This window comes from Felis catus, chromosome F1, assembly GCF_018350175.1.
Source record: "Felis catus isolate Fca126 chromosome F1, F.catus_Fca126_mat1.0, whole genome shotgun sequence".
NCBI classification, from domain to species: Eukaryota; Metazoa; Chordata; class Mammalia; order Carnivora; family Felidae; genus Felis; species Felis catus.
Window position 1 is genome coordinate 47,649,022 of NC_058384.1, and position 21,905 is coordinate 47,670,926.

At 35.8% G+C, this 21,905-nt stretch overlaps 1 long non-coding RNA gene across 7 annotated transcripts in view; it reads right to left on the reverse strand.

Moving 5' to 3' along the window:
• LOC123382920 overlaps nt 1–21,905 on the reverse strand; it is a 169,007-nt gene that overhangs the window by 96,918 nt on the left and 50,184 nt on the right. For all 7 annotated transcript variants that reach the window (XR_006592091.1, XR_006592093.1, XR_006592090.1 and 4 more), the window contains one exon: nt 8,303–8,452. This is a non-coding gene — a long non-coding RNA (uncharacterized LOC123382920). The remainder of the gene's footprint in view (nt 1–8,302; nt 8,453–21,905) is intronic.

The following is a 21,905-nucleotide window of genomic DNA, read 5'->3' on the forward strand; positions in this document are numbered from 1 at the left end:
CTAATTTCAACATGGATTATCATATCGTTTCAATTTAAGATAATCTAATAACCATTTTAGTTTATTGCACCAGTCTCAGATAAATCCCTGCTTATGCAGCAGCCAAAGTGTTGCACGGAAGTTAGAATTCAAAGGAGCTTAGCTTGAACAAACTAATCTAAGCCGAGTCCTGGTTTAAGTCCATTTATAAAATGAGTTTTATCATACATTGGTGCATTTTTTTCTAAAACACATTCTGATTCTAGCTTAAAAAAAAAAAGGTCTAAGTACAAACAAGAATTAAACCTGACAAACCATGCAAAAAAACCAACAGACTATCATTTTTCTTTATTGTGTCAAAAAGAACCTGTTTTATGTCACTGACATTCTTATTTAAAAGTTCATGTTCTAATTAATTATACTGGAGTTACATAAATATAACATTATCACTGATTTCAAATTTTCTATTAACAAGTCTAGATCTAAGAAATGAATAAAACAGAGCTAGACTAAAATAGTCTTTCTACCCTCTGAAAAAGAAAATCATGCCCACAGTAATACAGTGATCAATCAGCTGGTTAGCACCTCCACAGTCCTCTTTCTAAATATATTTAAACATCTCATTCTTAACACCTCGAACACCTCACATGGGCTTAAACGGTTTTTTTTTGCATCAGTGCTTATCTGTACCCCTTGAACATACTTATATTATTATATGTAAAATACTATATAAAATTAAATTTGTGTACATGTATATTTACTTACCTAGATATTTAAATACCTTGAAGTACAGATTAGTTTGTTCATCACTTTCTCCCTAGTACATAGCAAATCATAGGCTCAAAATTGAATTGAATTGAATTGAATTGAAGAGCTATTCACAGATTTGGGGAAGGGGGAGGAAGGAGTGTTAGAGGAAAGGAACACTGCAGTAAAGGTCCTGAGGAAGGTAGAGGTAACCAATGTATATGTAAATCATTTAAAAAAAGCATTTCTAGACCTCTACTACTTGCTTATTAGCGGGTTATTGTCTTTGTGCTGTTCTTATTTTTTTTTTATTATGTGCTCCTCCCACATTAACGTTAATGCTGGGTTTCTTTTTTTCTTTTCTTTTTTTTTTTTTTTTAGTTGTTTCTTCCCCCCAGCTTTATTCAGGTATAAATGACAATTCAAAGTTGTATATATTTAAGGTATACAATTTGATGTCTTAATGTATGTGTATGTATTATGAAGTGTCCACAATTAATTATTAACAAAAACTAATATTCCAAAAGCTAATACATGGTGTATATGTATATGCATATATAAATATGCCATTTTCTTTATCCATTTATTAGCTTGACAGACATTTAGTTGTTTCCATATCTTGGCTATTGTGAATAATGCTGCAGTGAACCCAGGAGTGTAGATATCACTTCAAGATCCTGATTTTCATTTCCTTTTGACTATATATTCAGAAGTAGGATCAAAACAGTGTGGTCCTGGCATAAAAACAGACATATAGACCAATACAACAGAATAAGAAAACTACAAATGAATTGAACCATTTAGGGTCAACTGAACTTTGATAAGGGTGCCAAGAACAAAAATAGGGAAAAGATAGTCCTATCAATGGTGTTGGGAAAACTGGATAACCACAGGCAGAATAATGAAATTGGACCCTTACACATATACAAAAATCAACTCAAAATGGATTCAAAACTTAAATGTAAAAAAAAAAAAAAGAAATGGAAAAAAATCTCTAAATGTACAGCCCAAACTTGACATTGGTCTTGGCTATACCATCAAAAGAATGGGCAACAAAAGCAAAAACAGGCAAATAGGATCACATCAAACTAAATACTTCTACTTAGCAAAAGAAACAATAAATAGAGTGAAAAAGCAACCTTAGAATGGGAGAAAATATTTGCAAACCACATATCTGGTAAGGGTTTGGTATCAAAATATATAAGGAACTCAGACTCCATAACAGAAAAACAAATAACCTGATTAAAAAATGGGCAAAGTATCCAAACAGACATTTCTCAAAAGAAGGCATACAAATGACCAACAGACACATGAAAAGGTGCTCAGCATCACTTACCATCAGGGCAATGCAAATCAAAACCACAATGAGATATCACCTCACACCTGCTTGAGTCACTTTTATGAAAAAGACAAAAGATAAAAAGTGCTGGCAAAGATGTGGAGAAAAGAGCACTTCCATACACCGTTGATGAGAATGTAAACTGGTGTAGCTTCTATGGAAAACAATATAAAGAGTCCTCAAAAAATTTAAAATAGAACTTTTTTATGTTAGTACTGGGTTTAAGACTAGACATCCATTTATCCCTCAAAACTTCTAAACTCAGTTTCAATCTTTCCATCCTTACTGGGAATGCGGCCAGGCTTGGTCCCTGTCCCATTCCATCTGATTGGGCCACTTCCCTGTGCACAGATACGTGTCAGTGTTAATTTACGATGCATAATTCATAACTCATAACCAAGTTATTTTAGCAGAGGTTTCCCTCAGGGGTCCCAAATAAATACAAACAGCGGCTCCTATGATCTTCCATGAAGCCTTCTTCTCTTCATTATTCTGATTTTTTAGTAAAAAGCCAACCAACCTGACAGAATAGGAAATAAGTCCTGGGAAAGAAGGAGAACAAAGCCCATTTTAAAGTCAGGCTTTTTGTTCAGGATTTTGCTACAAACCTCTATTGAGACCTCTTGTAAACTTGGGGCTTTCCCCCTTTTCATTTGTAGGTAAGAACTACAAAGGTGAGGCCCTTATAATGGAGGGGAGAAAAGACTGGAAAGGCCTCCATTCCACTAGAATTCAGACACAGAAGCTCTTAAGTGAAAGAATCTGGAAATTAAAACCTTGGCCTATTATACGCCCTAAGAATGTAATCTCACCAACCCACACTGCCTCTCTAAGGGCTTGATTTAGTCGGCTTTCCACTTCCACACCTTCTAATTGTGGAATTTCCTTTCGTTTTAATTCTCCTCAGGGCCAAACTCTGATTAAACTAACACATATGGTTTCTAGGATTTTGAAACTGAGCTCCCTCGGCAAGAAGCTACTTAGAGAATAAACCAGTCAGCCCTCTCCAGTTTTCCCTGCCCGAAACAGATAGGGCAGTACCCCAGCAGGCAATTAATTGACCCGGGCTCCCTTGCATTTTCTCTCCTGTGCAAAAGAAACAAGACAAAAATTCTCTGGCAGCTGCAGGCTGGATATCAATTTACCACCAGCTCAGCACATTCCAAGTTAATGTACTTAGCTTTTTAGAGATGAGTACAATGTTAACATATTACTTACATCTCCAAGATAACCTTACTTTCTAAAACTTAATTGAAATTTTCCCTTTTTTAGAGAAAGAGCACTGTTGCTTAAGTAAGATTTACAGAAAGTAGCCTTTTCAAGATGACACCCTAATGTGTCAGAGAAATGGCAGCTGGCAGGAAGGCACAGTAATATGGAGACTTGCACGTTCATGCTAATAACAGAACCACTCACACTGGCACTTGACTTCTCTGGTCTCTTGAACACACAGGCTTTTCCCTATCTCTGCCTTTCTCCCAATAAGCTTAGAGCTCACAAACCTATTTGTCTTTTGCTTCCTACCTTATCTCTGTGTCAGTTGGTAGTTTTAGCAAGTCTGAAACTTTTCCATATCTAAGGAAAGAGGGGTAAGGATATTTCAGCTTTCTAAGTCTTGTGCTCTGCAAGTTCATATGTATATCCACACATTGTAGTTTACTGAGCACCTGCATACTATATGTCAGGCACTGTTCTAGACCCTGGGATATAATATGGAATAAGAAAGACAAAGTCCTTGTTCTCAGCTCTCATGGAGTTTCTGTTCCAGAAGGAAAGGTCACAATCACTTTATGTAGTTTAAGTTCTATAAAGAAAATAAATCGGGGAATGTGATGGAACATGATTTGGGCCACTTTTGTAGACTGAAGCTGACATATGAATGACAAAATGAGCTAGAAATGACAAGATTGGGAGCAAAACATTGTATGTACACAGAGGGTATGGTAAGTTCAACAGGCCCTAAGTTCAGGAGTGACCACAGCCTGGTTGATGAACAGGAAGAACATCATTGTGGCTGGAGGGTAGTGAGAAATGTAGAACAAGGTCAGGCAGAGGAAGAGGAGGAACTTAGAGTACAGACGTTCTTAAAACCACAATAAAGAGTTCAGAATTTATTCTAATAGTAGAGGGAAAGCATTCTGAAGTGGTTTAGGAATTTTAAATAGCACTTTTGGTACTGTGGACAACAGATGATAGAGGGGCATTCAGAGAAACCATTTAGAGGCCACTGCAGATGTCCACATGAAAGACAGTCGTAGCTTGTCCACATGAAAAATGGAAAGGTGAAGAAAAGTAGACAGATTTGAAAAAAAAATTTTGAAGGTATAGCTGTCTGAACTTACTGACAGATTGTATACAGAGAGGGAAGGAAAAAAAGAAATCAAGTAGCCATTTACTTGAGATAATTAAAACATGGATTTGACTTAGAATGGATTTGGTTTGCGAAATTAGGAGGTATATTGTGGACATGCTAAATGTCAGATTCCTGTCAGCCAAGTGGAAAAGTCAAGTAGGCAGTTGGACATTCAGTATCTCCAAACAGTGGTCAGAATTTTCTGCAAAGTCAAGATAGGGCACTCTTTCACTATGGACGATATCTGTGTTGGGTGATTCATTTATCCATTTATTCAACCAACATTTAACATCTGCTGTGTGTCTGTCACTCTCTAGGTAACAGGAATATAGGTTTATAAAATGAATGTTCCCTCTCATAAAAGTTACCATCTAATGGGAAAACATAAACAATAAGCAAACAAATAAACAAGAATATACCAGATAGTGATAAATGTCATGTAAAAATAAATCTCAGTGGTAACACATGGGATGTGATGATTTTATTATAATTATGTTCCTTTTATGTGAATATACGTTAATTATTGGCATATATGTTGGGGGGGGGGGGTGGAAGAAGGATTAATGTTTTGGCCATAAAAGAACCAGCAATCTGTTCAGTTATCTGGCATGGGCTTTCAGGTGAAACACAGATGCTCAAAATTCAGAAAGAAATTAGAAATATATTCACAAGTAAAAGAGGTAAAACGAAAAAAGACATTTGGTAACAATCTAAATTCAGCCTAACAAGATTATCAGAGTTCTTTTTTTCAAGTAAGACTTTATGACAATCCATCTCTTCAGCTCCTTTTACGCTTCTAGGAAAAAAAAAAAAAAAACAACTACGAAAATAATAAAATATTTTTATCTGCTTCTATAACCTGATTCTATGTGAAAATACCCAGAGGGAATTTCCATTCTTTTTTGCCTTAAAAGTCACTGATATTGCTTCTCTCTAGTTTACTTCTCTTGATCCTTGATGTTCAATTTCCTTCTCCGTGACTAGTGATATCAAGTTATCTCTATCCCTGAGAGAAGGACAAAGGTCAACACTAAAATAGTTGAATCTGTTGAGTGAGAGAAGTCATAAAAGGTCTCAAACCAACTTTGGCAGCTGTTTTTCCAAAGCCAAAGAAGAAAGTGAGAGGAAAACTAATAACATGGAAGCTGATACAAATCTGATCCTAACATTTTATCTACCTCAGAAAGAACGATATAGTCAAGTATTGGAATATTGGGACTCTGAAATCACATTTTTAGTATAAGCTTAAAATAGAAGAGTAATATTCTGAAGACTATAACAAAGAAAGCTTTACTGTGAGATTTCCTATTTGATTTGCGGCAATAATGTTATAACAAAAAAGTTCAAATAAAAAAAAAAGCCTAATAAATGACTATTGTCTTCCAAAGTGCAGTTGCAAACCACCTTTTATCTCAGTGCTATGTATTCTATGCAATGAATTAAAAAATAAAACTCCTCTAACCTTACTAATCCTCTACAAATCTCACTCCTGATAAAACACCAGCAACAAATCACCAGTCTACCTAAAATACGAAATACAGTTTAACTCTCAAAACAAAGTTACTGAAAATGATCTTTATGGTCAAAAATTAAAGGGTAGTGATACAGCTCCTATTCCAATTTCCAGCACTAAATATTCCCTTATAAAACTTCATTGCAACACATCCCCTCTTGGGAACAGGTTTCCCATAGATAATCCAAATAAGAGACATGGATTAAAAAAATCAGAATCAGATTTTGATCATTATAATAGAAACTCTTTGCATAACTTGATGGAAATGGAATGATAACAAAAGAGTTTATAAAACTCTAATAATATCCCACTTAACTAACATCATGTATCTTCTTAAAGTAAAATTTACACTTAAGGGTATATACCAGTATTTTCATTTTCAAGATTATATTTCCGTTAAAAACAGGCAAGATATAGTCTCTACAATATATCCTCTAATATATTCTTTAATACTCCAAGATGCAATGAGAAAATAAAAATTTTCGTTCTACTAAATATTTGTCCTTTGACAAACATCTCTGTATTTCTCATTTTTCAGGTATATCTCCTAAAATGGCAATGTTCTTTTATTTACTTCTGGGCTAAGTATACCAGCCTTAAAATAACACCAAATCATCACTCTTAGAAGACATTTTATTAGTCAAATGTAGCTGTAGGAATATGAAATAGAATACAAACCTAATTGATAACAAGGTAAAGAGATGTGGCAATAAAATTGAAGGACCATTAATCTGTCACTTCATAATATTAGCATACTTAGAAGCCAAAATGTTCAATAATCAACCAACACTAAATAGACTAGAAAATCATGTTTCTGCTACTACTTCCCTTTACTTGAAAAGAGGTAAAATCCTACAGTGAAGACAGGCTTTTCAATCTACCTATGATGACTTCTAATAGAATTATCTACCTGTTAATACCATTTCTGAGTTTTTGCTTTTTTATTTACCTTAATTTTGTTTCAAATAATTTTACTGCAATATTGAGCCTAATTTTTCCTGAAAAACTCATAAGATCAATGAGACAATTAGAAAAACTATTTTCCAGAATCCATAGTTTATAGTTAAAACTGGCAGACAACAAACAACCTGGTTGTGCTGATATCTGCAAAAGTGGATGTGGGCAATGGGAAATGCCAGGCCAAGGTTCCTTGAAGGGAGCCCATCTTAGCATATGTGGAGCCAGTAGAGGCTTTCGGGCAAAGAACAACCGGTTCCTTTTTTTTTCTTTTCTTTTAAAATTCTTATTTAAATTCGAGTTGGTTAACACACAGTGCAATATTGGTTTCAGGAGTAGAATTCAGTGTATCATCATTTATATACAACACCAGTCTTCATCATAACAAGTGCCCTTCCTAATACCCATTAACCATCTAGCCCACCCCCCCCCCAACCATCTCCCTCCATCTACCCTCAGTTTGTTCTCTTTGTTGTTGTTGCTGTTGTTTATTTATTTATTTATTTTGAGAGACTGAAAAAGAGAGAGAATCTTAAGCAGGCTCCACGCTCAGTGTGGATCCTTACACAGGGCTTGATCCCACCTACCCACAAACCGCAAGATCATGCCCAGAGCGGAAATCAAGAGTCAGACATTTAACTGACTGAGCCATTCAGGTACCCCAATTTGTTCTCTATCTTTTAGAGTCTCTTATGGCTTGTTTCTCTCTCTCTCTCTTTTTCCCCCACTCCCACATGTTCATCTGATTTGTGTTTCTTAATTTCCACATATGGTATTTGTCTTTCTCTGACTGACTTATTTCACTTAACATAATAGACTCTTGCTCTATCCACATTGTTGCAAATGGCAAAATTTCATTTTTTTTATGGCTGGGTAATATTCCATTGTGTATATATACCATGTCAAGAATGACCAGTTCTAACTAACTTTTGGCAGGATCATCGTGCTTACTCAGTAGAGAAATAAGAGTATTGTTAGAAATCATAGTTCCTATGAATACTTGCCCTATATCACTAGATCATAACAAAATCTAAATATCTTACTTAGGTGACCACTATGAGACAACTTTTATTATCTTTTAAAATATATTAATATAAGCAAAAATAATCTATATTTGACAGTAGAAACTTAGTCACATGTCATTTACAATTTGTAATTATCTAAAAGTTATCTTGTTAATACTGCTTTCACCAACAGTAGTGCTAATGCTTATTGGAGAGAAAAGTTAACATGTTTACATTTTGTTAATTCAAAATTCAACAAATATTTACTGAATACACCACTATGTGCCATGCAGAATACGAGATGTGGAAAATACAAAAGTGAGGGAAAAAACATTATCCCCCTTTTCACAAAATGTTTCATGGTAGTAGTTACAGTAAAGTCTCTTGGAGAGAAAAGAGGTTTTACTCACTTTTTGTGAGAGAGTTTCAAGTTCAAACCTTCTGGTTGGAAAACACATTGTCAGAGGCTTTTCAGGCATTTATCAATACCATATTGATATTCACACAACCATTCCTTCTTCAGCTATGTAGATGAGACGAGGAAGATCTGAGGAAGTCAGCTTGAGCCACGAAACAAAACAAAACAAAAACCTCATTATTTATCATCACATTCAGTTTTATTTCCTTCTGCAAAACTATAATACCTAACATTATCAGCCACTTTATTTACCATAGTTCACAACAAATAACTCTTGGCTAGTTCCAAAAATCAAACTCACCAAGAAATGATAAAAAAAAAATTGTCAGTATTGAGAATATGCAGAAGAATTTGCTAAAACCTCTAAAGGTAATTTCTATAAAGAAGATTTTAAGACATTTTAAGTAAAGGCAGCAACATCAGAATTCTTTTTCAGTGAATACAATATTTATTTGAATGTAAATTTCATGTTATATTTACTAAAAAATAAGTCTCATTAGAAACAGATGTTATGTAGTTTATTGGCCACATTTATAATGGGACATGCGGTAGGCAAGGATACTAACAAATACTGTTCATCAGTTTTCAGTATAACAATTTATTTAGCTACTAGTTGTTCCCTGAATAGACACAATGGGTATACACACACACAACATTAACATATCAGTGGTTGGGGTCACCAGCAGCATCTGGAGGAATAAGAAAGTCCATCAGGTGCTAACAGTTTCAAAACTGGTTTATAGGTGGAATACCTCCCTTCCATTGCTTTGGTGGTAATTTCATATGACCAATCCAGACCTTTTTTTATATGGGCACTACCATTTGGCATACCAACCACTATCAAATGGACTACAGTAACGACAACACAACACAGGCAACTGTACCAGACTCTAATGTATGATTAGGAACCACAGTAGGATTGAAATAAGTAAAATCCTATCCGTCTCGTATTCTATGAGTAAATCTTAGAAAGCTTCACAAATAGGTGTGGCTGATCATCCAAGCCTGAGAAGCTCCATCATCAACAGATAGAAGAATCAATTATCAATAGGGCTGCAAATCTACTGAAAGAGAAGGCTGTCTCTCATATGTCAAAATAGAGTGAATGGTCCCAAGGTTACAAGGAAATAGACTTCATGATTTAAAACGAAGTCTTTTGCAATAGTCTAGATCACAAGCAGATGGGTCATTAGAAAAGCTCTTGGGTGTCAGTACAACCAAGTGACTGGTCCTCAGGAAGTGCCCTACTAGGGCAGAGACTGGTGTCTGATAAAGGTGTAGGTAAAGAGGGGAGCCACAGAAGGCACCAAGAGGAGTGCATGAGACCTTGGAGGCAACAGTGTAGCTATCTGAGAATCAAGAACTATGCTGAAAATTTTTAAATAAAAAATATTTTTAAAGTCTTCCCTATTGGGAATGCAGAGTACAGCCACTCTGGAAAACAGTATGGAGGCTCCTCAAAAGTTAAAAATAAATCTACTCTATGACCCAACAATTGCACTACCAGGTATTTATCCAAGGGATACATGTGTGCTGTTTCAAAGGAGCACATGTACCCCAATGTTTATAGCAATGCTATCAACAATAGCCAAAGTATAGAAAGAGCCCAAATGTCCATCAACAGATGAATGAATAAAGAAGATATGGTGTGTGTACACACACACACACACACACACACACACACACACACACACACATTGGAGTATTACTCGGCAATCAAAAAGAATGAAATATTGCCATTTGCAACTATGTGGATGGAACTAGAGGGTATTATGCTAAGCGAAATTAGTCAGAGAAAGATACCATATGACTTTGCTCATATGAGGAATTTAAGATACAAACAGATGGGAAGCAAAAATAATATAAAAGAAAGGAGGGGGACAAAACATAAGAGACTCTTAAATACAGAGAACAGAGTTACTGGAGGGGTTGTGGGTAGGGGGATGGGCTAAATGGATGAGGAGCATTAAGGAGGACACTTGTTGAGATGAGCACTGGGTATTATACATAGGGGATGAATCACTGGAATCTGTTCCCGAAATCATTATTATACTATATGCTAACTAATTTGGATGTAAATTTAAAAATAAATAAATAATAAATAAATAAATAAATAAATAAATAAAAAATAGGAAAAAACATACAACCTCAAAAAAATAAAATAAAGTCTTCTCTGTTTAAGTTTTATAAATATATCTATCTATCTATCTATCTATATATATATATATATATATATATATCTTACCATGTAAAAGACATATTTGTTAATGCTTCTTTGTGTCTCCCGTGTGTTGAAGGAAAAAACACAAAGGATTTCCATATAAATGGGGGCTAGAGTTTCCTAGGGAGAGAGAAGCACAGCCATAGGGGCTGAGGTTGGTCCTCAGTGCAAAAGACAAAATGACAGAAATCAAGGGAGTGGTACAATTCTGGGAAAGAGCACTGGGGTCTATTGAAATCACAACCACTGCCCCTCTGGAGATTCTGTTCCTAGATCTCCCTTACTTAAATCTCAGAGGGCTTTTTGTTCTGCTTCTATCAAGGATAACAGCTTCCCTGAAACAACTCTGTTGTGTTATTGTTGTTTTATTATCACTGTTTTCCCTTCTACAAGCGTGATACTGTGCAATACAACAATTTCTTTGCCGACTTCAGTAACTGCATTCCTGAAGTCACTGCTGAGGAATGTGTCCCAGCTAATTTCTAGGCCCCTGTAATTTAAACCCTTCTGCTGCTGGATAATTGGACTAATGCCCAATAATCCATGCATTAAAACAAATACTGTTTATTATACTGTCCAAAGTAACAGAATTTTCTCAGACTCAAACATAATAACACAAAACAGCACAACTTCTGAAATCAACTTTAATCCAATTGTTTATTCATACTGTGTCTTATACTGGGAAGAGTTTTCAAATGACCATAAAACCAGTCTCCAGACTGAGGATTGCACACTAAAATACCTTTAGGGGCAGCAAGAAAACCTAAGTGTGTGAAGTACACACACAGAGCAATAAAGACATGTGGAAGTTGTTGCAAACTGGTAAGTACATTCAAACTTAAAAAGAATTTTTTAAATGGTTGTGCCGGCCAAGTAAAACATGTCTACAACGAAATTCTTTAAATTTGTAGTTGTATCCAGAAGCATAGCTGCATAGCATAGGTTGGTTAATACTAATCTTTAAGCGGTTGGTACTAAGAAAGAGTTAAATAACACTACCATAAATTGATACACAATTGCCCAAAGCCATACATTGCACTAGACAGCAATAATCACCGAAGGACTTTAATTTCAGGAAGTTGATTTGTATTTACATTTGCCTTATCACCGTCTTATCTTCTAAGACATTAGCTGTGTTCTTTTCCTTCTACTCTTCTCTCCATTTCTTTTTTATAGCTGCAACTTCATTATCTGATTTTTTTTAAAGTCTTTGACCTTGTTTCTATGTTCTAATTCACAAGTCACTTCCTCCCAGGTACACTCCCTATTATTTTTCGAGCAAACTTAAACATTCTTCCCTAGGATTTTTATAGTTTATATGTCAATATTTACATCTTTCAGAGCAAATTGCAGATTTCTGTGACGCTTTGTGGGGTGGGACTATTTCTTTTTTTTTTTTTTAATGTTTATTTATTAATTTTGAGAGAGAGTGAGCAGGGGAGGGGCAGGAAGAGAGGGAGAGAGAATCTCAAGCAGGATCCATGCTCAGCAAGGAGCCAGATGTGGGGCTCAATTTCAGGACAGCAAGACCACAACCTGAGCCAATATCAAGAGTCAGTTGCTTTACTGACTGAGCCATCCAGCCACCCTGGCAGGGACTGTCTTATTCACGTGTATGTAACTAACACTTAACACCACACTTAGCATGTAGTATATATATAAAAAATGTGCATAAAGGAATAAATGAAGGAATAAATAGGTTTATTAGTTAATGTTACAAGAAAATTTAAGAATGCAAAACAATTAAATTCAATCCCATTCAGTCTATGGATAAGCAGAAATTTCCAGAGCTTGTCCTAAAATTTCTTTTCACTATCTCAGTCACCTTTATTTCAAAAAGAAAAAGGAGACCATTTATTAACATTAGCTTTTTATGTTATTTTACTAGAATGTTCTTTATAAATTGGTCCAGGTTCTCTTACCTGGCAAAATGGAGCTTTCATCATACATTAAAGTTTAACCTATGTGACATAAAGTGACATAAAACCACTGTCACTCACTCTTCTGAAATGCGTTAGTGCATTAATACTTCTGGAGTCTTATCCTGAGTTATGGTTTGTGAGAAATTAGAGCAGATGAGTTCAAGATTTAATCTTCCTCTTCCCTATTGACCTGCCTCTGACCTTGTAGTTGCTGGAATCAGTGACCTAGAGCCTTCTTCTGTCTTTCAATTGCATAAAATTACATATATTTTTCAATGTAAATATTTTATTAGTGTTAAAATGACTAAACCCAAAATACTGATCACTTGTGACAAAATTCAGTATAGGAAAATCAAAGATCTCTGTAAAAATGAAAGTTTCTTGAAAATCTCAGTTTCAAATTTCCATTTCAAGTATATCCATTTTGTTTAATTCTTCCATTCACTTATTCATTTATCAATATATTTGTATGTTCAGTGCCTGCTAAGTGCCAACTAATGAGCCAGATATAGACAAGGTAAAGCCCTCATGCCCGCCAAAGCCAAAGGGGTATATAAACAAGTAAGTTAATTATCACAACGTAGTACTGTGATCAGGAAAAGTACTAAGTAAAGGTTGGGAAGGAGAGAGGAAGAAAATGCTTCAGGCTCAAAATGCTGAGGCTTGCAGAAAAACAAGTATTAAACATAATCTCCAGGGAAAGAAAACAAAATGAGACCAGAGAGAAAGGAAAACATATTTGTAAATATTTATCTAATCACTTCTCAAATTTCATACTTTGTCATGTTTAGAATACAAAACATTTAGTTTGAAACTCATTCTGAAGTCAAGTTTTAGTAATGGAGAAGTAGTTTATTTTGACTAAGCCCCTGAAAGATAATAATCATAACTCTCAACAAAATATGGGGCGCCTGGGTGACTCAGTTGGTTAAGGGTCCAACTTTGGATCAGGTCATGATCTCACAGTCCATGGGTTTGAGCCCCACATCAGGCTCTGTGCTGACAGCTCAAAGCCTGGAGGTCTGCGTCTCCCTCTCAATATGCCTCTCCCCTGCTCACACTCTGTCTCTCTCTCTCAAAAATAAATGTTCAAGGGGCGCCTGGGTGGCTCAGTCGGTTAAGCGTCCGACTTCGGCTCAGGTCTGATCTCACTGTTCATGAGTTCAAGCCCCACATCAGGCTCTGTGCTGATAGCTCAGAGCCTGGAGCCCGCTTCAGATTCTGTGTCTCCCTCTCTCTTTCTCTCTGTGACCCTCTCCTGCTCACACACTGTCTCTCTCCCTCTCTCTCTCTCAAAAGTAAAATAAACATTAAAAAAATTTTTTAACTCTAAACAAAATAAATTTTAAAAAATAAAATAAAATAAAACACCTATTGAAGACACCAGAGAGCAATCATAAGCAGGCAGAAACTGTAGATTTTAGACCCTTAAGAGCAATTAAACCACATTCATTGGGTGAGGTGCACATTTTCATGGCTTTTCCCCTGGGGGCACTTCCAGTCCACATTTGATGCAGGGTGGAGAAAACTCAAGCAAAAAGACAGTATAATAAGAAGTCAGTTAGTAGCATTCATGGATCCCAAAGTAGTTGGTATTTGATGGGGGGAATCCAAAAAAAACAAGGCAAAAGCCCCTAAAATCTACATGTAAATTCTCTTAAAATTCTTGGCTAACTCTGAACCAATAATCAAGAACAATTCGAAGAGATCAGAACTGCTAGAAGTCTGAAATTGCAAAAAAAATTATTCACTGCACACCTCTTGGGGAAACAAAGTTTAGAGTCCAATCTTACAAAATTAGAGGGCCTTAAGAGAAATTAAGGCTTTTCAGTGTTAAAAAGAACAGCTTCAAAATGGAGTCACCTACATGTTAAGCCCCACCAAGACTTAATACCTAACCTAATTGTAGTTTTAGCCCCTCCTAAGGGTGGAATTTTAAACTAATCAGTCTGGAATTTCCTGATCAGCAAGTATGAGGTAATCTGCATTATAAGAACCCCCTGCTTCCCCACCCCCCAAGGGACCTTGCCCATAACAATACTTTCTTTTCTTTAGCTAATAAGTTACTAGTCCTGCCCTGTTTCTGCCTACAAAAGCCTTTGATTTTGTACAACTCCTTGGAACTCCCTTGTATTTGCCAGATAGGATGCTGCCTAATTGATGAATTCTTAAATAAAACCAATTAGATCTTTAAGTTTACTTGGTTGAATTTTTGTTTGTTTTTAACACCAGAGATATGTTATAACAAACCAAGCATACCTAAGATCAAGGTGACAAACCAGCAACTGAACCACTAGACCAAACAACCAACACTCATGAGAGGAAGATAATAGCGTCTAATGTCTCTATAGTGCATTATGTAGAGTGTTTTTTATATATATATATATATATATATATATATATATGTAAAATATATATTTTTTACATATATATATAAATATGCATTATGTAGAGTATTGTGTATATATATACAAAATATATATTATATATATAAAAATAAAATATATACAAAATGTATATATATATATATATATATATATACAAAATATAATCAAAAATTACCATACATTTTAAAAAATGGGTAAAGGTGACCCATAATCAAGAAAAAAACCCCACATCATCAATAGAAACAGTCCCTGAGGTAGCTCATGTATTAGAATTAGCATAGTAATATTTTAAAGAGGTTATGATAATGTTGCAGGATTTTTTTGACTTCAATACTGGGGATTCGTTGTCTCACCACTTTGAAGAATGAAGAAGTGGACACAAAATGAGCAACAGGCAAAGTTTATTAGAGTATAAGATTAGAAAGGAAGAATAGTAGGAAAGTTCTCTTTACAGAGGGGACATTCAAAAATGAATGCCTGAGGACTATTGGCAAGGGTCCTTGTTTTATAAGGTTCTGGTCAGTCCTTCCCCTCCTCTTCCCCCTTGTCCCTTCTTGGGTTCTACCCTTATTGGCTTGATAACTCTAGGTGCTGGGTTGTCCATTCTTGATTGGCTCGTCTCCATTGTATGAGGGGTGGCCTATGGCCATACTTAGGTCTTTTGTCAAATTCAGGAGGGAAACCTGAGGGAGCATAAGTGGGGTCTGTTACATTCTTAAGAGGAACCTTACACCTGAGGGGGTTTGCTGTGGTCAGACACTCCCAACATTGTTCCAAAATAGGTATTTTTCCCCACCCAGGGACATCAGACCCTAATCCTTCCTTCTCTCCCTGTTTTATCCTATATTTTCCTATCATCATCATGTGTTTAAGGGCTTAAAGTAAAAACTAGATCATAATAATCCCACAGAGAAATAGAAACAATGAAAAAAAAGCCAAATAAAAATTCTAGAACTGAAAATTATAATACCTGAAATAAAATTTTACTGGATGAATGTAAGAGCAGATTAAAGTATATAAGTTAGTGAACTTGAGGAAATATCAATAGAAATCTCTTCTGAGGAAAAGAGAAAAAGAGAATTGGAAAAACTGAGCAAAACTTCTGTGACATTAATGACAATATCAAACAGTCTAATCACAGAATCCAAGTCCCAAAAAGAAAGGACAAAGAATGAGATGGAAAACAAACAAACAAACAAAAACACTCAAAGAATAATGGCTGAAATTTCCCACTTGGGTGAAAAAATTAACCTACAGGTACACAAGTTCAGAGAACTACTGATACATGTAACAATAAGGACAAACCTCAAAAATATTATAGTAGGTGAAAAAAAAGCCAGACATAGAAAATACACATACATGACTTTATTTACATGATGTTCTAGAACAGGCAAAACTAATCTATGTTAACAAAAAGAACAATGTTTGCCTATAGGGGGTCAAGAGAATAGAAGTAAAAGTAAGGAAACTTTCCAGGGTGATGGAAATAGTCTATATCTTGATTGCAATGATGGCTCAACAGGAATGTACATTAAGCAGAACTCATTAGATTTTTCATATGCTTAAGATATATGCATTTTCACTTTATGAAAACTTTATGTCAAAAAAAAAGGAGCATAAAAAAGAAACTCATTTTTATCAAATTCAGCTTTAGGCTAAAAGTGTGAGTATAGATCATTCTGAGAGTTAAAAACGAGCATCTGAGATAACAGGAGAAAAATGTTGCTTTTGCTATAAGTTATGTTGCCCTTGCTGAAAGGTTTATCCACTTTGGACCTAGTATCTTTCATTAGAATACACAACTGTTTTTATCAAACAAGTTCCTAGAATAATAAAGAATATCATTCCAAACATCTCTGAAATAACTCACAAGACTTTGAGAATTCCTTAGTAAAATGAAAAAAGCAAACTGAACTATGGAATGGCAGCTGCTGTCTAGCAGAACATGGTAGCAGCATCTCAAGTTAAAACTAAGCCACTTCCCTTTGAAAGGACTGCATTCATAATGCTTTAGAATCACTGCATCTCCCTTTCCCACTGAGCTTGCCCTGTAAGTAACCTCTGATGAATTGAGTGTCTCTTAGTAATGCTGACCAACTGGAAACTGAATAAAATGCCTGCTCAAAATAGAGAACTAAAGCCATATTCTAAAAATGACATACAGCTGGCATAGCACATGCAAAATTCTTAATAGCTACGTTTTCCAAATGGTCAAACTTGAGTCATGCTGGAGTTTCAGCAGAATGAAGCACAGTGAGGCTTAAGAAGTTCATGGTGCTTTAAGGCAATGGCTGCACTTACAGCTTCTCATCATGATCCATGGAATTCTTCATGTCTATTGCTTGTCTTTTCATTTTTCACAATCAAGAACATCCCTAATCTAAAGCTGTAGAGGAGAGCATCCATATGCTATTGAACCACCTAAGATTCAAACAGGATCCTGGCCACTTCCCCAAATTGATAAATAAAGATTGAGAGTCAGTTGAACATCCATGGGGACCAAAGTTAGGTGTCCTAGGACCTTACCTGCTCTATCTATTTACTATAGAATTACTTTGATTTCAGTCTAAGTGGTCTATCTTGGAACCCTACATTTGTAAGAGCAAAGGCACCAAGGCATAATGAAAGAGGGGGCACATCCACGAATGTCATAGTAGAATCTCTGCCCTACTTCCAACATCTGAAGCTGAGCCTCACTTACTGGGGTTAGATCCCTACTCTGCCTCCTGGGACCTTAGGTCAATTACATATGGAATGCAGGCAGATATGAAAGGGAAACAAACATACATAATCAGAACCCCAAACATGTCTTTTGTGGGGGTACATCTTCCCTATCCTTCTCATTTCTAAATAAAGACATGAAATGTTTATCTAAAAGGGCAAAGCAATATGAGAAATCCTTAAATTTCTGTCTATTCTCTCTTAACTTCTGTTATAGCATTTTTCATTTTATACTTTGACATATCAGTACAAATTTGTGTAAGAGAATGTCAAGTGAGGTTATCTTCTTTTGGAATTGAGGTAATGTCCAAAGCAAATACTAACTACTTCACATTCTATATAGACCCCAGCCCTAGTAGATGGGCTACTCGTATTCCTGCAGGAATTACTGAGAAGCATCGGATAACAGCCCCAACCAAAAAACAAACATTCTTAATTCCCAGCAATATAAAAGTAAGCCTGGGGAAAAATTAGTCAACAGCTTTTTAGGGCATGCAGTGCCTGTTGAGAAAGGCTACTCTTTCCTTCCTTCTCAACTGGAGAGGGAAGGGAGATGCATTCTCTTACACCAAGCTAAGAGAGCTCCAAGAGAACCCAATCAGAGCACCTGTAAAAAATGAAAACTGGCATCTCCCTCATCAAGTAGAAGCCTGCTGAACTTCCTCTCCCACCAATCACTTTGGTGTTTCATATGTAAATGTTTTTTCTTTCATGTAGCAAAATATACATAATATAGAACTTAGATTCTAACCGAAGTTAGAATGTAGAAAGTACAGTTCTGGGGCATTAAGTACATTCATACTGTTCTGCAACCATCACCACCGTCCATCTCCAGTCATATTTAAATGTATTCCTCCATTTCTGGATCACTCAGGTAACATCACTCACATTGTGAGACAGATCTTGGGAGAGGGTCCTATGAGTCTAGGTACTGATGCCCTATTCAGCCGCTGTATACCACTGAAAGGAGGAAAGCGCTGCTTGCCATAAGTTCTCTCAAATTTGGCAAAGATGAATGCTGAATTCTGGTTTAGATTTTTCTGGAGGCAGTAGGTTTGCTGGAGTAGTCCATGTTGGGAGAGCCTGAAGGAACAGTATTATAATATGTCTCTGAGGATTCAGGGAGCAACACTTTACAAAATTGGGAGGGTATGAAAGAGGACTTTGGGAGTTTGGTAACTCCACATGAAGAAATGTAGAAATTAATGTATGGACAGAGCCATAAAGCCACTCAGGCAGGCATAAGACCAAGCAATGGTATTCCCAATCTAGAGAAAGCAATGTTGGGAGTATCAGAATAAGACACGGCTGCTCCTCTAGGGGAGTTCCTCAGAGACAGAGGGGCCATGCAAAATCTACATGGAAACCATATCAGCAAAGGTCAACAGCAAACTAAATCAGATTACCCTCTGCTTCTCCATCCCTCTTCCCTACTCCAAACTCCTACTTTCACACTAGTGCTTAGAAGAGATATAAAAATGAGATATCTCAGAGCCAGACCACACCTTTCTCCAGCTGACATGAAGTGAGAGTTTGCAGCAAACTCTGAACTGATTTTGAGGCAAAAGGATTTTAAATAAGCCAGACTGATTCTCAGGTACTGAAGGGTTCGGCTGCTCTAATAAAGATGACCAGAAAGTTGTGGAACGATAATAAAACTTTAGAAGAATGATTATCCAATGGAAAAAGGTAACCTGACAGGGTGGGTTGTAAGAAAAAATCTAAGAATTCATATATATACTTCAACAAGTTTTAATTCCTCAATAAACTTGTTTCCTACACAAGAGGCAATATGCTAGGAAAGTGAAAGATAAGACTGGAGGAAGACAATAGCAACCAAGAAAGGAATGAAAATTGTGTACCAATCAAAAGCAACATTAAACCTCTAAAGAATTTGAAGTAAGTCATAGTGTTAGAATTATAGTAATGCAAAGTATTGCAAAGGAGGGGTGAGAAAAAAAGGAAAACTAATTAGGAGGTGCTATTTTCATTGCAGTAAGAATCTCTAAGGATCTGAATCACAGCAATGATATAGTGAATAGGAGCGGGGGGGAAATCCAAGAGGAAGTAGAAATGACAGGACTTCAGTCAAATTAGAATTAGGAGTTTAGACAGAATATGTGGTCTAAGGAAATGCCTAGGTTATGGTTTAATTGAACGGAGGGATAATAGTGATTCATCTCTCTGACAAAAGAAAGACAGAACAAAGAGAAAGCTTCTTTGTGTAACCAGGTGATGACCATAAGCTCCATGAATGTAGGAATATATATATATATATATCTTGGGAACCTAGTGGATACTATTTACTGAACAAATAAGTTTAGTTTGGGGCAAGTTTGGAAAGAGATACTCATGGAATAACCAAGAGACTATGGTTGGCAGAGTTGGATATGCTGGTCTTCGAGTTAAGGAAAGGAAGATGATATGACAAAATAGATTTAGGATCATCAGTGTATAAGTGTTTATGGATGAAAGAGCACCAAGGTCAAAAAATTGGGGAAAATCAATATTTCAAGAGGTGGGCAAAAGAAGCTACCAAGTAGAAGAGATCAGAGAAAATCCAGGAAAAACAGTAGAAAGTGGTATCACCAAATCCAAGAGAAGTCCAAGCTTTCAGGAAGGAGTGACCAGCAATGGTAAGTGCTACAGACAGATCAAGTGAGATAAAAACTACTAATTTTTCACTATAGAAACTAGAAAACAATTGGTTACATTGGAAACAACTAGTGAAGGCAGTTGGGAGCAGATTCCAAACTGCCATGAGTTAAGAAGTGAATGGGAGGTAGAGAAGTGAAGGTTCTCAGTGTTGACTTTTTAAAGAAGTTTAAATTCAAAGGGAGACATGAAGACAGAGTGATAGCATAGTGGTTAATGAAAATATTGGCTCAGAAGGGTAAGAAAAGGATGTGGCACAGAAGGACAAGTCAAGGGAAATGTGTTACCTGGTTTTCTGGTATTGTAGTCACTAAGAATGTTCATAAACTGAAGGGAAGGAGCCACCAGTTGGGGAGAAATTGAAGACACTGAAGAGAAAGGATAACAAATAGAAAAAAGTAGAGAAGAGACTCAAGGTTATGAAATCAAGAACATAAGTAATGGAGTTAGTCTTCAATAAGAATAATTAAGAGTAGATAGCAGAGAAAGTCACCCTCTCGATGGGAAGGGCAACATCTATATTTCAGTCAGGTAAAGAGTAAATGAGATCTTCTACTTTTGGCCTAGGCTGTCTAGGTGCTCTGAAAAATCCTCCATAAAGAGTAACTAAACCTTGGAAAGGACACACTGTTTTGAGATATCACTGGGAAGTGTATCAAATGACATCATTTTACAAAAACAAAAACCTGTACTACAGTCCAGAGGAAGTCCAGAAGAGGAAGTAGAAGAGTCTGAGTCACAGCCCATGCAGCAAGGTTGCCTGAAGTTGATGTTTCTTTCACCACTGCTATTGAAAAATAAGTCTTGTGTCAGGGGAAGAATGGTAAATTGTAAGATTCACATACTGAGCAGACCCTCAAAAGAAAATGAACTAGTTCCAGGTCAGTGGCATCTCCTGAGTTTCCAGCATGAATAATGAGTAATTTCTCTCTAAAGCATTGCATATACAGTCACCAACTTAAATCCACAGGACCACATATTTTTAGACTGAAATAAATACAAAAATTCTAAACAAAGTTTAGCAAACTAAATCCATAAGTGCTTATAAAAGATAATATACAACTAAATAGAAGACCAATAAGGAAGTAGAAGACTTGAATAACACTATAAACCAACAAAATCTAATAGACACCTATATAATACCACCTAGCAACAGCAGAATAGACATTCTTCTCAAGTACACATAACACATTCTCCAACGTTTTGGATCATATGTTAGGCCATAAAACAAGTCTCAATACATGTATGGGGATTAAAATCATACAGGTATATTCTCTGACCACAGTCAATAAAATTAGGAATCAATAAGAAAAGGACATTTGAAAAATTCACATTATGTGGAAATTAAACACACTTCTTTAAGAAGATAAACTAAAGAAGAAATTAGTAAACAAATTAGAAAATACTTTGATACAGATAAAAAAAATGAAAATATAACATCCTAAAACATACAGGATGGAGCTGAAGCAGTGTTGGAAGAATTTTGTAGTGGTAAAGTCCTATATTAAATAGTAAGAAAGATCTCAGAAAATAACCTAAACTTCCACCATACAAAACTAGAAAAAGAAGAACAAATTAAATCCAAAGCAAGGAGAAAGGAGAAGATAATAATGATTATAGCAGAAATAAACAAAATAGAGAATGGGATATAATACAGAAAATTAATAAAACAAAAAGTTGGCTATTTGA